The following is a 15,192-nucleotide window of genomic DNA, read 5'->3' as shown; positions in this document are numbered from 1 at the left end:
AAACGGCGGACCACATCCGCAGCGCCCACCAAAATTGCTCAAGTTTTAGCGTTTGTACTTGTGCGATTGTGAATTAAGACGATTCTTGCGCATATCTGAGGCACCATAACAACACCTAAATATTCTGAATGTCTGCCTTTATACTAGAAAAGGCATACATAAGGGATTCTAAGGACCGTAGCGTTTATCACGCTGCGCTGATAATTCAATGCTTGCACGAAAAGGCAAGTGTTTCGAAAACTTTGCTAAGACGACATGGTGGTGGCACCTACCATTCGCCTTGCGTTCTACACCTTATCGACTCCGAGACAGGCGCGCATGCCGCACGCTTCGTTATTCAAGATAACTGTCAGGTAGCGCTCATGTCTCACGTGTGACTAAACTCCCTGAAAAAAAAACTGAAGTAGCGCCGTTCGTCTCAATGTGCAAGCTCCTCTCCCCTCGCGTGCATATCATACAGTAAACGATGCTAGTGTAGGGGATGTATGGCTCCTGGCCGCAAAGATGGTCGCAAAGTGCTCATCTTTCCGTTAGAGATAATTTAGTCGTTGCTGTTCTAGGCGATGCACTAAAAGAGTGATTGAGAAAGAAAAAATATGAAAAGTAACGTTAAATACGCTAATGTGACGTGTATATAAGCAAGTGCCATGTAGTGGCAAAAACTTTCACCACAAACACGCAATACTCAACGCGATAGCCCACCGTTTGCGTGCAGACGCGCTCAGCGGGGACGCTCTCGATTGCAGCGCCACTGCTGTCTGTGTACACTCGGCGGTGCTAAGAATCTGCAGCATGACGCACTAGCCTTTGTGAAGGTTTCGCAAACACCATATGAAAGGGTACGCCGGTGGCGTGTGTTCGTGGAGCGTGCGCTCCACGAACAGACGCTACAGGCGTACCTTTCCAGCATACCCGAGGCACGGCCTCTCGATGAACACACGGTGCAGCAGTAGTGCCCGAGCTGCCCAAGCGTCTGGCACATGCAGTGCGCCCATGTTGCCCGCGTGCTTTCGCATTCGTAGTTTTCTGGTGGACACTCTAGAGGCGTGGCTGTAGTTGCTGAAACAGGAGGTAGAGGCGAAGTGACGTGCTTGGGGCTACTTTAGTTTTTTCAGGGACTTTAGCGTGTGACGTTACTCGATGTACTCGTTCGCCTCCGCTGCACACTCGAGGCACTCGAACTCAGAACCTCCAGAATACCATTCACCGATTTTCTTGCGCAGAACATCAAATGAACATTTTGTTCACTTTCTCCAGACGCAAGACTATCGTCTTTCAACGACATTTGCAGTGTAATATGCAGATACGGGGCCAATTTTTTATTTATTATCTTGCCTAAACTTCACTTCGCAAGTAACAGTTTGCCTATTGGCATTGCTGCACCGGCAAAACCCGATATCCACATGCGCACAAAATAGTATACTGGGTGCTTTTTCAGTGCAACTGTGTAGATGCTAAATAGAGAACACATTATTCGCAGTAAGAGGAAGACTTGAAGTGGGCGAAATGGGAAAGCGTCTGGCTCGAGCGAACGTTTGGGCAAGGGGATTTGTCTTCGTCACTGCTTGGCGTGAAAGACAAGTCCTTTTGTTAGCTAATCAGTTCCAGGTTGACTTCCTCTTGTTGCGCCCTCCGCAATGCAGATGCTACAGTTCTGATGCTTTTTTGCTTCTTTTTTTTCTACTTCTGGAAAGTCGAGCGGCTCTTCAGAAGCACTGACTGCAGAACCAGCGTTTACCGAGTTGCACACGTGGAGCGAACAAAGCGCACTTAGTTCGCTGCGAACCCGAAGATCACGACCACTCAGCTCGTGTTCGCTGAATGGTATCAAAAAGACCTTATCGGCCTCACCTACTCACCATGCAGCATGCATAAAAAATCATTTCCAATCACATATTAGTGAACGTAGCGAAACCTCCTGAACACGCGTCCTCACCTAGATGTTCTCCCGCGTACATGTAGACTGGGACATTGTGTGGCACGCTGTTAGCGTCACTAGAACGTCGAAGCGTTCGGGATCTTCGATGGCTCCAATGTAGAAACAAAAAAATATTGAGGCAGATTCGCACTAGTGGTGCCAAACCTGAAGGAAGTGCGGGGAGGGGCGGCCATTTTAGATTCTATTTATTTTGTTCTCTTCTTTTTCTCTCTTCTCTGTGTTTTTTTCTGTCATTTGTATTTGTTCAAGTTTTTCTCTCTTTCTACTTCTTTCTTTTATTTATCATTTGCTACCTCTTCATCTTTAACTCTCACTACTTTTCTCTCTCTCTCTCTCTCTCTCTCTCTTTATGGCTTTCTTTCTTTCTCACTTTTTTCTATGATATATGCTTTAACTCTCCCTTCATTCATTCCCTCATTTCTACGCTCACACCTCTCCTCCCCACTCTTACTTTCTTTTCCCACCCCTTTGAAGTTCCACACTATACAAGGCTAAGCTATGCTGTGCTAGTGAGCCGGGATAGCCAAGTGATAAAGACACTCGCCCTCAGATTGTGGTTCACGAATGTTGCAATCCCGCCTCGGCAAGAACTTTATTGTTTCTCTTTTTATATCTTTCTGTACTTTTCTCTTTTTTTTCTCTCTATCTATTCTCTTTCTTTTCTGCCTTTGGTCTCATTCTTCCGCTAATTATGGTTATTGTATCCAGTACCAGACAAACTAGCGCACGTGTTTTGAAGGCGAAGCGGATGATGAAGAAAACGAAGAAAGCACTCATTGTTTATGAAGCTGATAGTTTACGTTCAAGCGTCGTGCACCAATGGTCGGCTTAAACAGCTTCGCTATTCGAAAGGAACTGTTGATTACAAACTCGGTACAACAATACTGATTTGGTCGTGGGAACGTATACCGGTGGCCGTGGCTGCATTTTCTATGAAGACGAAATTGATGTTGGCCTGTGTGTTCAGATTTGGGTCACGTTAAAGAACCCCAGGTGTTCAAAATTTCTGGCGCCCTCCGCTATGATGTCTCTTATATTCATATGGTGGTTTTGGAACGTTCAACTCCAAATATAATCATCAAAAATACTGATTTGTGAAGGTTTACGTCCTAAAACAAAAATATATGATAAAGTACGCTCTATATATAGAGATAGGTAATAGTGCACTTCAAGTTGTAAAAAACTATGTCTACTTAGGGCAGGTAATAACCGCGGATCCAAACCACGAGATTGAAGTAACTAGAAGAATAAGAATGAGTTGAAGCACATTTGGCAAGCACTCTCAAATTATGACAGGAAGATTGCCACTATCCCTCAAGAGGAAGGTATATAACAGCTGTATCTTGCCGGTACTTAGCTACGAAGCAGAAACCTGGAGGCTTACAGAGAGGGTTCAGCTTAAATTGAGAACGACGCAGCGAGCGATGGAAAGAAAAATGGTAGGTGTAACCTTAAGAGACAAGAAGAGAGCAGAGTGGATTAGGGAACAAACGGAGGTTAAGGATATCATAGTTGAACTCAAGAAGATGAAATGGACATGGACCGGGCATGTAGCACGTAGACAGGATAACCGCTGGTCATTAAGGGTAACTAACTGGATTCCCAGAGAAGGCAAGCGGGATAGGGGGAGACAGAAGGTTAGGTGGGCAGATGAGATGAAGAAGTTTGCGGGTATAAATTGGCAGCAGCAAGCACAAGACCGGGATAACTGGCGGAACATGGGAAAGACTTTTGTACTGCAGAGGACGTAGTCAGGCTGATGATAATGATGTTGATGATGATGATGATGATGATATATAGTAGATGATATGTGGGGTTTAACGTCCCAAAGGCTCCATATGATTAAGAGAGATGCTTTGGAAATTGCGCTTACCTGGGGTTCTAACGTGCACCCAAGTCTGAGCACATGGGCCTACACCATTTTTACTTCCATCGAAAATGCAGTCGCCGCCGCCGGGATTTGATCCCGCGACCTGTGGGTCAGCAGCCCATACCCTAGCCACTAGACCACCGCGGTGGGGCACTTTATATATAGTCGATGGTTGAGGGAACTTCGACCATTTGGTGTTCTTCAACACGCAGTGACATCGTACAGATAGGAATACTTCTAGCATTTCACCTGCGTCGAAGTGCGACCGCCGTGGCTGAGTTAAAACCCGCGCATTTCAAGTCGGCTGCTCAACGCAACAAGCTGGGATACGAATGAGTGCATTATGTTTGAGAAAGGTGCACCTGAGGTATTTGATCAACTTTTGTTTATTTTCGTGCCGCCCTCCATCTCCTGATTCCCCCGGTCATATATTTTTTTTCTGTCTCCGATGTTCTTTGGCTCAGTCGATGATCGAAAAAAAAATTGGCAGCCGCGAAAACTTTTAATGCCGCAGCTACACTGCGCTCGTAACTTCAAGCCAGTTTTGTTTAGCTCACTCGAGTGAAACACCGAGAGCAAATACTTCCATTGTTCTCCTGAAACGTGTGTTCGCTTCTCTTTGTCCTTCTTTTCTGGAAGTCAAGGCTAAGAAGCAAGACGCAAGAAACGGGTATAGGTGAAAAAACTAAACAAAACAAAAAATCGTTCCTCAGCCCATGCGTCCCTTCATTGCCGCCTTTCTTCTCTTCTATTGGCCCCTCGGTTTCGCCGCGCCGCAGGGACTCAATACGGCACCGTAAGTGGTCTACAGAGAAGAAAAACGAAATGTAAATAAAAAAAGACGAGCAACTGGGTGAGGGAGTGCCATCCCTTTGCACGCGCCTGGGGTTTCCTTTATTGGCGAACCGAGCAGCAGCGCACTGGCCTTGTTCTTATCTTGAACTTGTTCCTAATGTACGCTGCCCTGCGAGACGGTTTGTCTTGTGCCTAATTACAGGCCATAATTTAAGCTATTTGAGGAGGGTTCGCTGGCGACCGAGAAACAAAACGTCTATCTCATTCTTTGGTTCCATCCCGGCGCATGATAAAAGCGGACGTCCCAGCAGTGCCGCCTTTCCGTCGACAGTAACCCCCTCACTCGAACAAAGAGGAATCATTCATACAGGACACAGCTCGCGAAGAAAGATACAGGTCATTTCGCACAAAGAAGGAGTTGGAGGTGATGGGACCTCGAAACACCCTCTCCTGGAAATAAAAAAGTAAAATACGCAATATATTAACGAGTGCAGAATCTATTCAGTGAAGTGAAGCCGCACTTCATTACAGGCGTCATTTCAATCGCTGTACGTGGACCATTTGTTGTGTAGCACTGTGGCGAGCAATTATCGAGTAAACGGGGTTAATTATTCCGCTTTCGCTTCTTTCCTGTTTATAGCGTGATAAGTTCACCCATATAATTGGAATTGGTTTTATGTGTTTACCAATGTACAAATGAAAGTCTCGGCCATTACGAACGCCGTATACGCAGAGACAAAACAGGTTGAGCGGATTGGTGTTTTGATTCGCATCATATAAAACTGAAGTCCAAATTGAGAAATTGTATGTGCGGAGAGAAAACAACGAGAAGGTACTTGTCGTTTCTATGTTTCTATGGTCTCCTGTTTTATGTTTCGTATCGAGATGACCATGAATGAATCTGCTTAGCTCAAGTGACGTTGATGCTAGTGAAAATGACACGAGAAAACTCAAATGACTGGATATTCCAGTCATATATAGTCGTGGTGGTAGTAGTGGTTAGAAGAAGAAGAACGCGCCTAATTTATGCAGCCTGGTTGGGAGCATGGCGCAGTGCCTCACATATAGTGAACGCTGACTTGCAGTAATTGTAAGAAAAGAGACTCTCCCAATGACTCACTGCTGGTGGAGTCACCGAGATCAAATCATATCACCAAGATGATCATTATTCTACAATGTGATGTGCGAAGCATTAGGAAGTTTTCGCGAGCATACGTGTTTCTTTCCATATGCACCATAAGTGTAAGTGTAATACGTCAGTTACTTAGTTCCTATACAGAGTTACAGTTTTAGGGTATATTCTATGTAATATAGTCGGGGCACGCTCAAACTGAACGTTAATGTGCTGCGACTTTACCGTGAAAGATGCCTTTGCCTCGGCAGAGCATACGAGAAAACCGTAAATAAGCAAGAGGATCATACTGAAGCTTCCCTGCGGATGCCCATGCACATGTGTGCGTGCACATTGGGAAGCAAAAAGACAGAAACTGTAGCCGGAAATGAAACTTCTGGTCTGCTAGACTGCTACCTTACATTTGGAGAAAGAGGGAAAGAACCAAACAAAAAAATACAAAGAAATTTCATCGCTTTTAGATGTTTAACTTGAGACAGTCGCATTCACTTTAATAAGACATCAAAACAAAAATTTAAAGAATGACAAGAAATGCACCTACATTTGAGACTGAAGAATTCATTTCGTCAAAAAAATGCACGCACCAATGGCTTTTGAAAACTACTCTATCGGTAATGTCTGACTCGATGGTTGGGAAATTATGCAGCCCTTTAAGCATGTTCGCCAATATAATAATAAAAAAAGTAAATAGCGAATGTCTCTCTAATCGCGAATCACTTTTCTCCATTTCACTCATGCTCACTCAATTTTATGCCTCTTAACCAGTTTCGTATCAAGAATTTTCGTGTATAGAAGTTTTACTGAAATCTTGATATAAAGGAAAACAGATTTCCACTCTTCGTTTAAACGGAGTCGATTTGGGGCTATATTGTTACTGTGAAAGTTATTCAGGCTAACATAAAAAACTGTCAAAGGAATAAGAAAAAATAAAATATCAGTGCAGTGTTGCTGATGATTAATTTGCGAAGCGCATGGTCTTTTGGTACTCAACCTCCAGCGACAAACATGATTTCCTTGGTTAATGAACTTCATAATACCAGTTAAAATAAGTAGTTCTCGAATTGTTTTTAATAGCGGCCTACTAGATTATCGTCTTTAGAGATTCATAGGTTTTTTCATTGAGCACTCTACTTAGACGAAGTAAGGTTTGCAACAGCGCAGTACCTCGAAAAAGGTGCGTCACCGCGCTTCATTAACGGTTCACTGTTACTATTGAGAAGTGAAGCACGTTCTGTGTCAGCTGTGTTGCGTGGGGCTTAACTCACAAATGGTAGTAATATACCGTCCGAAACGAGAATCGATCGACCGTTGAAAATAAGCATGCTGGAGATTATATCCACAATAGGGCGAGGCACGTGTCGGCTGTGCCAAAAGTACAGAAAGGACCCGGCACATCACTATGTAATTCAAACATTCCCAACTAGGAAAGTCCAGAATTGAAAAGACAAGCCCATGCAATGGGCGCGTCTTGATTCTGGTGAATTGGATCATCTTTAATTCATCTGTAACTTGAGTTTGGGGGAACAGTGCTTGCGGAGAACAACGAAACCACAACACGCTTGCTGCTCCTGGTGTGTTTGTTCGATTACTTCGGTTCTGTTACGTTCCCTTCGCGCGACCTCAATTGCAATTTAAAGTCGATGCACAGTTCAGGAACACAGATATATATGGAATGTACAAAAATCTCTTAGGTAGCTGCAGAAAAAAAGCAAAAAACTAACTTGATATTGCTTTGAACAAAAGTTCAGAAATGATTGATAGAAAGAGAGCTAGTACAATGACTTCAAAATTTCTGCGGGATATCATGTGCCACGAAGGATCTTTGATATATATTCCAAATGGCACGGGATATTATCCTGCCCTTTAGACAGAAAGCCTAGCTATTGTTGGTAATGCGTTGTAAAATAGCGCAAAAGACATAGACGACACAGGAAGAAGACAACGCGAGCGCTAACTTTCTACGGACGTTTGCTTCTACGAAAAAGGAGCGTAATACCAATGGAACCAATCGGCCATGTGCAGTGACACCATCCAACAACACAAAAACTATATAAACATAATCAGCATTTTGACGTCCGCTTTATTATTTTTTTTGCAGCCCTGACGACACGAAGCCTATTTCCTTGTTAAATAAGAGATAAATATGGTTGGAATATGCATTTTTTATCTAAACTTGCTATGAAAAAACTTCAGCTACCTCTCTAGAAGTTTTATCGCTGTTGTCAAAGAGTATGGTAGCCTCATCAAAACACGGTGTACATTTGCAATTTGCGCAGTGAATGTCTACGTGGCTACTAGCCCTGCCTTTTAGTGAAGGATGGTGTTGACAGAGTCGAACATATAGATACACACACCATGCTGACTGTCCATGTGTATATGCTATGTTTTCGAAAAAGTAAATGTAACTTGAAAGTTAGCGCTCTTATTTTCTTGTTCCTGTATCTTGGTCTTGTCTGTGCTAGTTTACAATACTATGTAGCCAATATATAGTATTGTAGTCGAGCTATGTAGCCGAGCTGTTCGTCTGGGCAGACATCATTGTGCGCAAGCCGGTCTGCTAGGTGGCTTTCAACCCCATCGGCACCCAGTCAGCTAGACGCTGTCCTGTAGAGGTTCCAGGTAGTGGTCGGGTCTCAACGAAAGCTTCGCGAGACAACCCTTTTGTTTAACAAATTCGAACAGCGTGGGACGGCGCCACTGTGGAAGTTCTCATGGAGTTAGCCTCTCGACTCAGCTGTCGTCGCCGACGCGAAATCGCCACAAAAGCACCGGAAGCGTGGGAAGACGTCGAAGAAACCGTTCTCAGGGATCGATCGTTTGGACTGCCATGTTCGAGAGAGTTCTGGAAGCCTGAAGCTGAAAGCAGCCATGGACTGCTGCTGACGTTCGTGTCAGCGGTCATATCTCCGGACGAGCTCCACTTTCCCTCTCCGAACTCTACCTCCTCGCCATGCGGTGCCATCAAGGCATGGGCCGGGTGCCTCATTGCAGGGTGCACTCGTGGTGACCATTGGACATTTTCACCCACGTTCTTCTTCTCACGAGTGGCCCCATTTCTGCACCCTTTCAGGTGGGTAGACCACTGAGACATCACGTCACCTGATTTGTGGCAAGAGTGGTCTCCACCTTCTTCGGACCTCCATGTAAGGGGACGACTGGCTATAAAAGCCGAAGCATTTTGTAAAAATGAGCTGAATCATGGACTGAACCTCTGTACATAATTAAATCTTCCGGATATCTGCACAGTTTCCATCTTTCTACTATCATGTAAATAAACCTTCGTTCTTTCTCTCTTAACGCGTCCTCTCACTGGCGAAGATCGGCTACACGGACGATGGCGGGGAGCCAGCTACCCTTAAGAAAACCCACCGTATCTACCATCGACCTTCGAGCCCTTAACAACACACACGCATGTACACACGAATGCACATACACACACGAACACACACACATATTTATGGACACACGTATAGATACTCGAAACTGTTCTGAGAGGCCACTTGAATGGAGGCACAGTATGGCATTTCGGCAGCCTTCTTCTGGGACATTATGTTCGGTCGATGGCGCAGAATGCGTTCTTTAGAAAGAGTTCAGTCGTCCAGTTTATCAAGTGCTTTGCAAAGTGAATGTCTCTGTAAACAGTATTGTGGGCACTCACACAGAATATGTTGACTAGTTTTATCACTGCCGCAGTGGTCAAATGTTGCGGAGTCAGCCATACCTACGCGAAGCGCGTATGCGTGCGTAAATTCGACGCCCAACAGTAACCTACACAAAACAGTAGCGTCACCTCGGTAAAGTCCCGCAGGGATTCGAAGGCTGAGAGTTGCATTCAGTGAATATAATACTGCGTGCTTGAAGTGCGCGGCTCGTTGCACTACGACGTAGTGCACTGGTAAACAAGCACACGGAGCATCCATGTAGCGTGTGTGCTATAGAAAGCGGCATTATTATGTGACTGTTGTTTTTGTGTGTGTTGGCTGAACAGGTAGCTCGATTGGCCTGATATTGCCTATAATGCCACAATGACTTGGGAGCCATTGAAAAGTTATTTCATGTCATTTCTCCAGTAAGCGGTGTGGCCCTCTTGCTATTTAAAATACCAGTTTCATGTGCGGGCCATTGCGTAAAGGTGACAGAAAGGATTGCAGTGCCACCTTTAAGTTGCTGAAGAACGCGATATCGTTAGAGGGCTTGTTTCGCAGAAATTCCAGCGTCGACGTCGATGTCGGTGTTGGCGTCGTTTCTTGCGAGGGAAGACTCATCATCTTATTAGTGACTGAAAAATTAGGAATGATGAAAATAAACTAAATCAATGATAAAAAATCGTGGAGCAGAGTGGGGACCAAACCAGGGTTATTTGGGTCCAAGTGGGGATCGAGGACGGGTCATTTGCGTGGCAAGCGGATGTTCAACCACACGGCCACGCCTCTGCTTGTGAAAACAGTGAAAAGAACTGCCTCTGCTAGTAAATTTAGTGAAAGTAGCTTTCATGTTCACAAACACACGCGTTCTGTATACATGCTTCACAATGCAACATGAAATATTGCAGTAATAATGCGTGGTACAACCATTCATTGCCAACGGATGTCAGAACATGTGATTATCATAATGGCTCCGTGGTTGAAAACCCGTACCCCACTACAAAATGCACATACGCTACTGTGCCTTTTCCATTTAGGACACGTATTGGGTGCATAATAAATTCGAAAAGGTTTCATGCACTAAGTGTTTGAAGTACGCCCTAGGAACAGGATGTCGCTATTGCATTCAACTCCTAAAGGCGAAGCTTTTGTATCCTCTAATTTTTTTGTGCCCGTTCATCAGTAATGAATTTTAATCCGGCACGAAACGTTGTGAGCACTGCGAGCTCTGCAGCTGTCGCTGTCGTCAGCTGCGAAGTCTTAAATTTGATGGTTGCGGCTTTCTTTAATATGACGACGGCTGCAGTTGAGCTGTTTGGCCTAACAGAGTCGTCAGTGTATACATGCAGTGAGCCATGGTACTTCTTATATAGCAAGAGCAAGCTGAGCTTTTAGGAGTCGGTGTTGATCGATATGTGGGGTTTAACGTCCCAAAACAATCATATGATTATGAGAGACGCCATAGTGGAGGGCTCCGGAAATTTCGACCACCTGGGGTTCTTAAACGTGTAGCCTAATATGAGCCCATTGGCCAACAGCATTTCCGCCTCCATAGGAAATGCAGCCGCCGCAGCCGGGATTTGATCCCGCGACCTGCGGGTCAGCAGCCGAGTTCCTCAGCCACTAGACCACCGCGGCGGGGCTTAAGAGTCGGTGCGATCGTTAGCTCATCATTATCTGTCATTGTGTTCATGTGATGGTGATACGTGTGTTTTGGTGGTGAAGTGCTAGATCTTCTCCACCAAAACTCACGTAATGTCATCATCATTATCATCATCATCATCGACTTAAAGCAGCGCCTGCATCGACAGTCATTGACACTCAAGGCCTAGAGTCCTAGACATTTTAGTTGCGTGAATGGTCCTACTAACCATCAGATCGTTACCGAACGGAGATGACGGCGTTGAATGGGACAAACTTACATGTTGTTTTCAGTGGGTTTTTCGACTTTGCAGGTGTTTTATGTATAGATATGTCAACCATGCAGTGTTGAAGAAGGTGCCGTCCTCTGCGAGACGTTGTTGCAGCAAATTAGTTCAGAGGCGAAGGAATTATTGAAGCAAGCTGAATTTTTTGTTATTTACCTAAGCATTATTTTTTGTGTATTCATTTATTTATTACTGCTCTTTATTTTCAAGAAGAATGCCTTGAATGTAAGGGCAAAATGCAGATGTGCTTTACCTCACAGTACCCAGCACCCGAATGCCACACTCAAAGATCATGGACAAATAGAAATAGCATTATACATTATCATTACATACGAAAAGCAGTTTCATATGTGACGGTGAACAAGGTGAACATAATGCAAGTTTTACAATAACGAAGAAAAAGTAATAAAACTACATATGAATGATTTATCTTGATGGTAACTCATGACACCGAATTAAGTATGTGTCTGAGGGCAGGAAAAAAGTGATAGAGAAGAGGCCCATCCATATTACAAAGTATTCTTTTGGGTTGAACACGTTTCACGCATTACCAGCTTCTGCGTCATCAGCTCTAAATCTCATAGACACCAAACAAGCATGCGTGCCTTAAATACGCACTCGAAGCTTTACCATTGTCAATGACTGCTATGCCCGGCGTGAAGTTTTGTGTCATAGTAAAACATTATTTTCGGATGACCTAAAACATTACACTTGTGATTACATCTGTCCAGTCAGTTCACGCTTACTAGTTCTCGCCATCGATTAGAAATTCTTCCCGATCGCTTCGATGGATGTTGCTGATAAATGCATGCAGCCCATCTACTTACTTCGAGGAAGTCTTTTCACGGCGCACAATACGGCCGTGGCGTGGTGCGCTTTAAATTCGTCGTGTTCTCAATCTTGCTTCCTTTTATGCTTCTTTCTAAATTATCGCTTCCTTTATTTCCAGCGCAGGGAAATAAACCCATCACTACACAACCTAACAAAGACACATTTAGGCGCTGTTCACTTGTGAGTGATGCATCTCAAGGGCACTGCGTTCGACGATTGCATACGGGCGGGTATTGTTTTCATACGTGGAATACGTGGCGTGCGCATGTGGAAACAAAATAAAACTACGGGAGAAGAAGGCACCCCACCGTTTGTGAGCTGAGCACGATAAAATAATTAACATTGTTAATTATTTTCAAACAAAATTGATGATTTGTTCAGTAAATAAGATAAATAAATGCGTTTTCCCACACAGCGTTCGAATAATTTCAAGGCTGGGCTAAAACTATTCGTAGGACCTTGAGTATAATTAGCATTTTTTAAAGATAACATCTGCACCTCAGCACCACCCCGGTGGTCTAGTATCTAAGGTTCTCGGCTGCTGACCCGCAGGTCGTGGGATCGAATCCCGGCTGCGGCGTATGCATTTCCCGTGAACGCGGAAATGTTGTAGGCCCGTGTGCTCAGATCTTCTCGGACTAACAAGCGTCGCTATCACCGTTGCGTCACGAATGATGGAGGGTGCCCAGTGATCTTTCGTCCTCTTCCAGCTCACTCTATCTCCTGGAGCTCCGCTCAGGTCGCCGTCTGTGCCAGGTGATGTTCAATAAAACATGCCTCATGAAGAGCCAACCGGCGCTCCTACATCTACCTCCACGGCCCCGGATACCCCAGTCTATTCACCGTGGATTGTCACTGGACGCTGCAGCGTGATCTACCCACGTTCGCTGCACTTTGAGGTGAATATGTGGAGGATTGGTTGGACCAAATAAATCGAGCAAGTTCAACTAACAACTGAGATAATCCGGCCAAGCTTCGCCATGTTTTTTTATCTGACAGGCGTATATAGTGAAAACGTGGTTTTTCAACCATAAAACTGATATCACAGACTGAACACATTTTAAGCAACAGCTGCGCCAAATCTTCGGCACCCCAGCAGTTTGTTCAGCTTTCGCGAAGAAGACTCTGGACGCTCGCAAGCAACAACGCGGTGAATCTTACACATCGTATATAGAGGATTTGCTTGCTCTCTGTCACCGTTTCAGCACTTTTATGACCGAATCAGAGAGGATTCGCAATCTACTAAGGGAATCGCTACGGTCGCCTTCCATGCCTTGGCCATACAAAACGCGATAACAGTCGCTGATGCTGTGGCCACACTTCGAGGAACTTGAGTCTCAACGGTTACCATCGGGTAGCCCTGAAAACACCACTACCACTAGTCCCTCGTTATGTGCAATTATCAGGGTGATCATACAGGAGGAGCTGCAATCTCTGCGTTTCTCAGTGACCTCGAGTCCACCTCCCCATTTTAACACCCTTTTGCGTGACGTTATCAAACAGGAGTTGTCGTCCATGGCCGTGCAAGCATCTGCACACTCGACACCTGTCCCTCTGTCTTCGATGAATCCGAGTGCGCCTAGCCAGACCTTTCACCCATCATGGCGGCTGCCTCACCCGAACACCTAAGAACGGGATGATGGGTCCATCGGGGCCACTTTTCAACGCCGTTCATAGGATCCACCACCACGTCGATCCCCATCACCCACTGCGACATCAGAGACAGCCTCTTCTTACCGCTCTACTACACGGCGCTCACGATCACTCTTATGCCGCTCTACGCCTCCACTGTGACCTGCCTCGCAATTCACCAACCAACAGCCGAAGAACTAGCATCTGCAGCTTTTGGAGGAAAAGCTGCATTGAACGAAAAGACAGAAATTCCTCCAGTGCATCCATATAATACGATATCTGTTTTAGTAGAAGGTGTATACGTGGAGACTTTGATAGACACTGGTGCTTGTTTGTCTGTTATTGATCGTTATTTCAGTTCCCGTCTGCGAAAAGTCACCACCCGTTATGATGAACCTACACTGCTCGCTGCTCAAGGGGACGCCATTACACTTGCCGCCATGAGCACTGCTCGTGTTTTCATTCATGGTCTTTTCCTTTATGTACAGTTCGCCGTGCTGAGTTCGTGTGCCCACGGGTGCATATTAGGCTGAAATTTTCTGTCTACGGCGATCGCCTCCAACTTCTGTCAATAAAATGTTCTTCACATGTGGGAACTAATTACGCCCTTTATGTGCATGATAAGCTCCTTCGCTTGCTCTCTGCAGAAGATACCGAGCCACCACCTGGTCATCAAGGAATAGTTATCATCGCTTCTGACGGGAACGACTATGATAACGTGTTTGTCCTGCCATCTGCACGCTGTCTCGCAAAAGGTATTATAGCCTTTGCTTCAGGTATAGTGCGGTTCCACTATAGCTCCGAACTTCTCTATGCTACAAACCAGACGTTCGAGAAAATTCTTATTCCTTGAGTTACCGAGTCCCAGCCTGTCTCTGTTGTCCCGCTGAATGCCGGCGTGTTCTGACCTTCCTTCTATTCGACATATCTATTCCTCATGCGTTTTTGCTCTGGCTGCGACTAATAGTGCCGAGCTGACCTTTTAGCGAAAAGATGAGTTGCTAGCCTTGCTACAAGAGCACGAGACATCATTTGATGCCCATTCCTCATCTCTGGGACAGACGTCCATTATCACGCATCGTATTGAGACCGAGGGCACTTCTATCGTACACCGTCCACCATATTGCGTCTCTTCGTCCAAGGAGAAGGTCGTTGAAAGGAATGTCGCCGTATTATGCTGCTAGCAAACAACATACGTCCCTCCGTGAGGCCTTGGTCATCTCCCGTTGTTTTAGTACGGGAAAAAAAATTCGGCAGATCTCCCGTACTTTTGGAATCGACGTTATGCGAAACATGCATAGAGAAGGTGAGCGTGTCGCAATTTTTTTATTGAGCGATATGTCATAAACTGACATGAAATATATGTACACATGTTGCACGCACAGACATGTGTTGAAGAGTCTATAGATGCTCATATCACT

General features: G+C 45.1%; 1 protein-coding gene across 1 annotated transcript in view; it reads left to right on the top strand.

Annotated features, from left to right (window-relative positions):
* Positions 1 to 15,192, top strand: part of Oamb (Octopamine receptor in mushroom bodies) — a 631,213-nt gene that overhangs the window by 58,072 nt on the left and 557,949 nt on the right. The gene's annotated exons all lie outside the window — the stretch shown is intronic.

This window comes from Rhipicephalus microplus, chromosome X (assembly GCF_043290135.1).
Source record: "Rhipicephalus microplus isolate Deutch F79 chromosome X, USDA_Rmic, whole genome shotgun sequence".
Taxonomy (NCBI): domain Eukaryota; kingdom Metazoa; phylum Arthropoda; class Arachnida; order Ixodida; family Ixodidae; genus Rhipicephalus; species Rhipicephalus microplus.
This window is presented reverse-complemented; position numbering and strand designations above follow the sequence as displayed.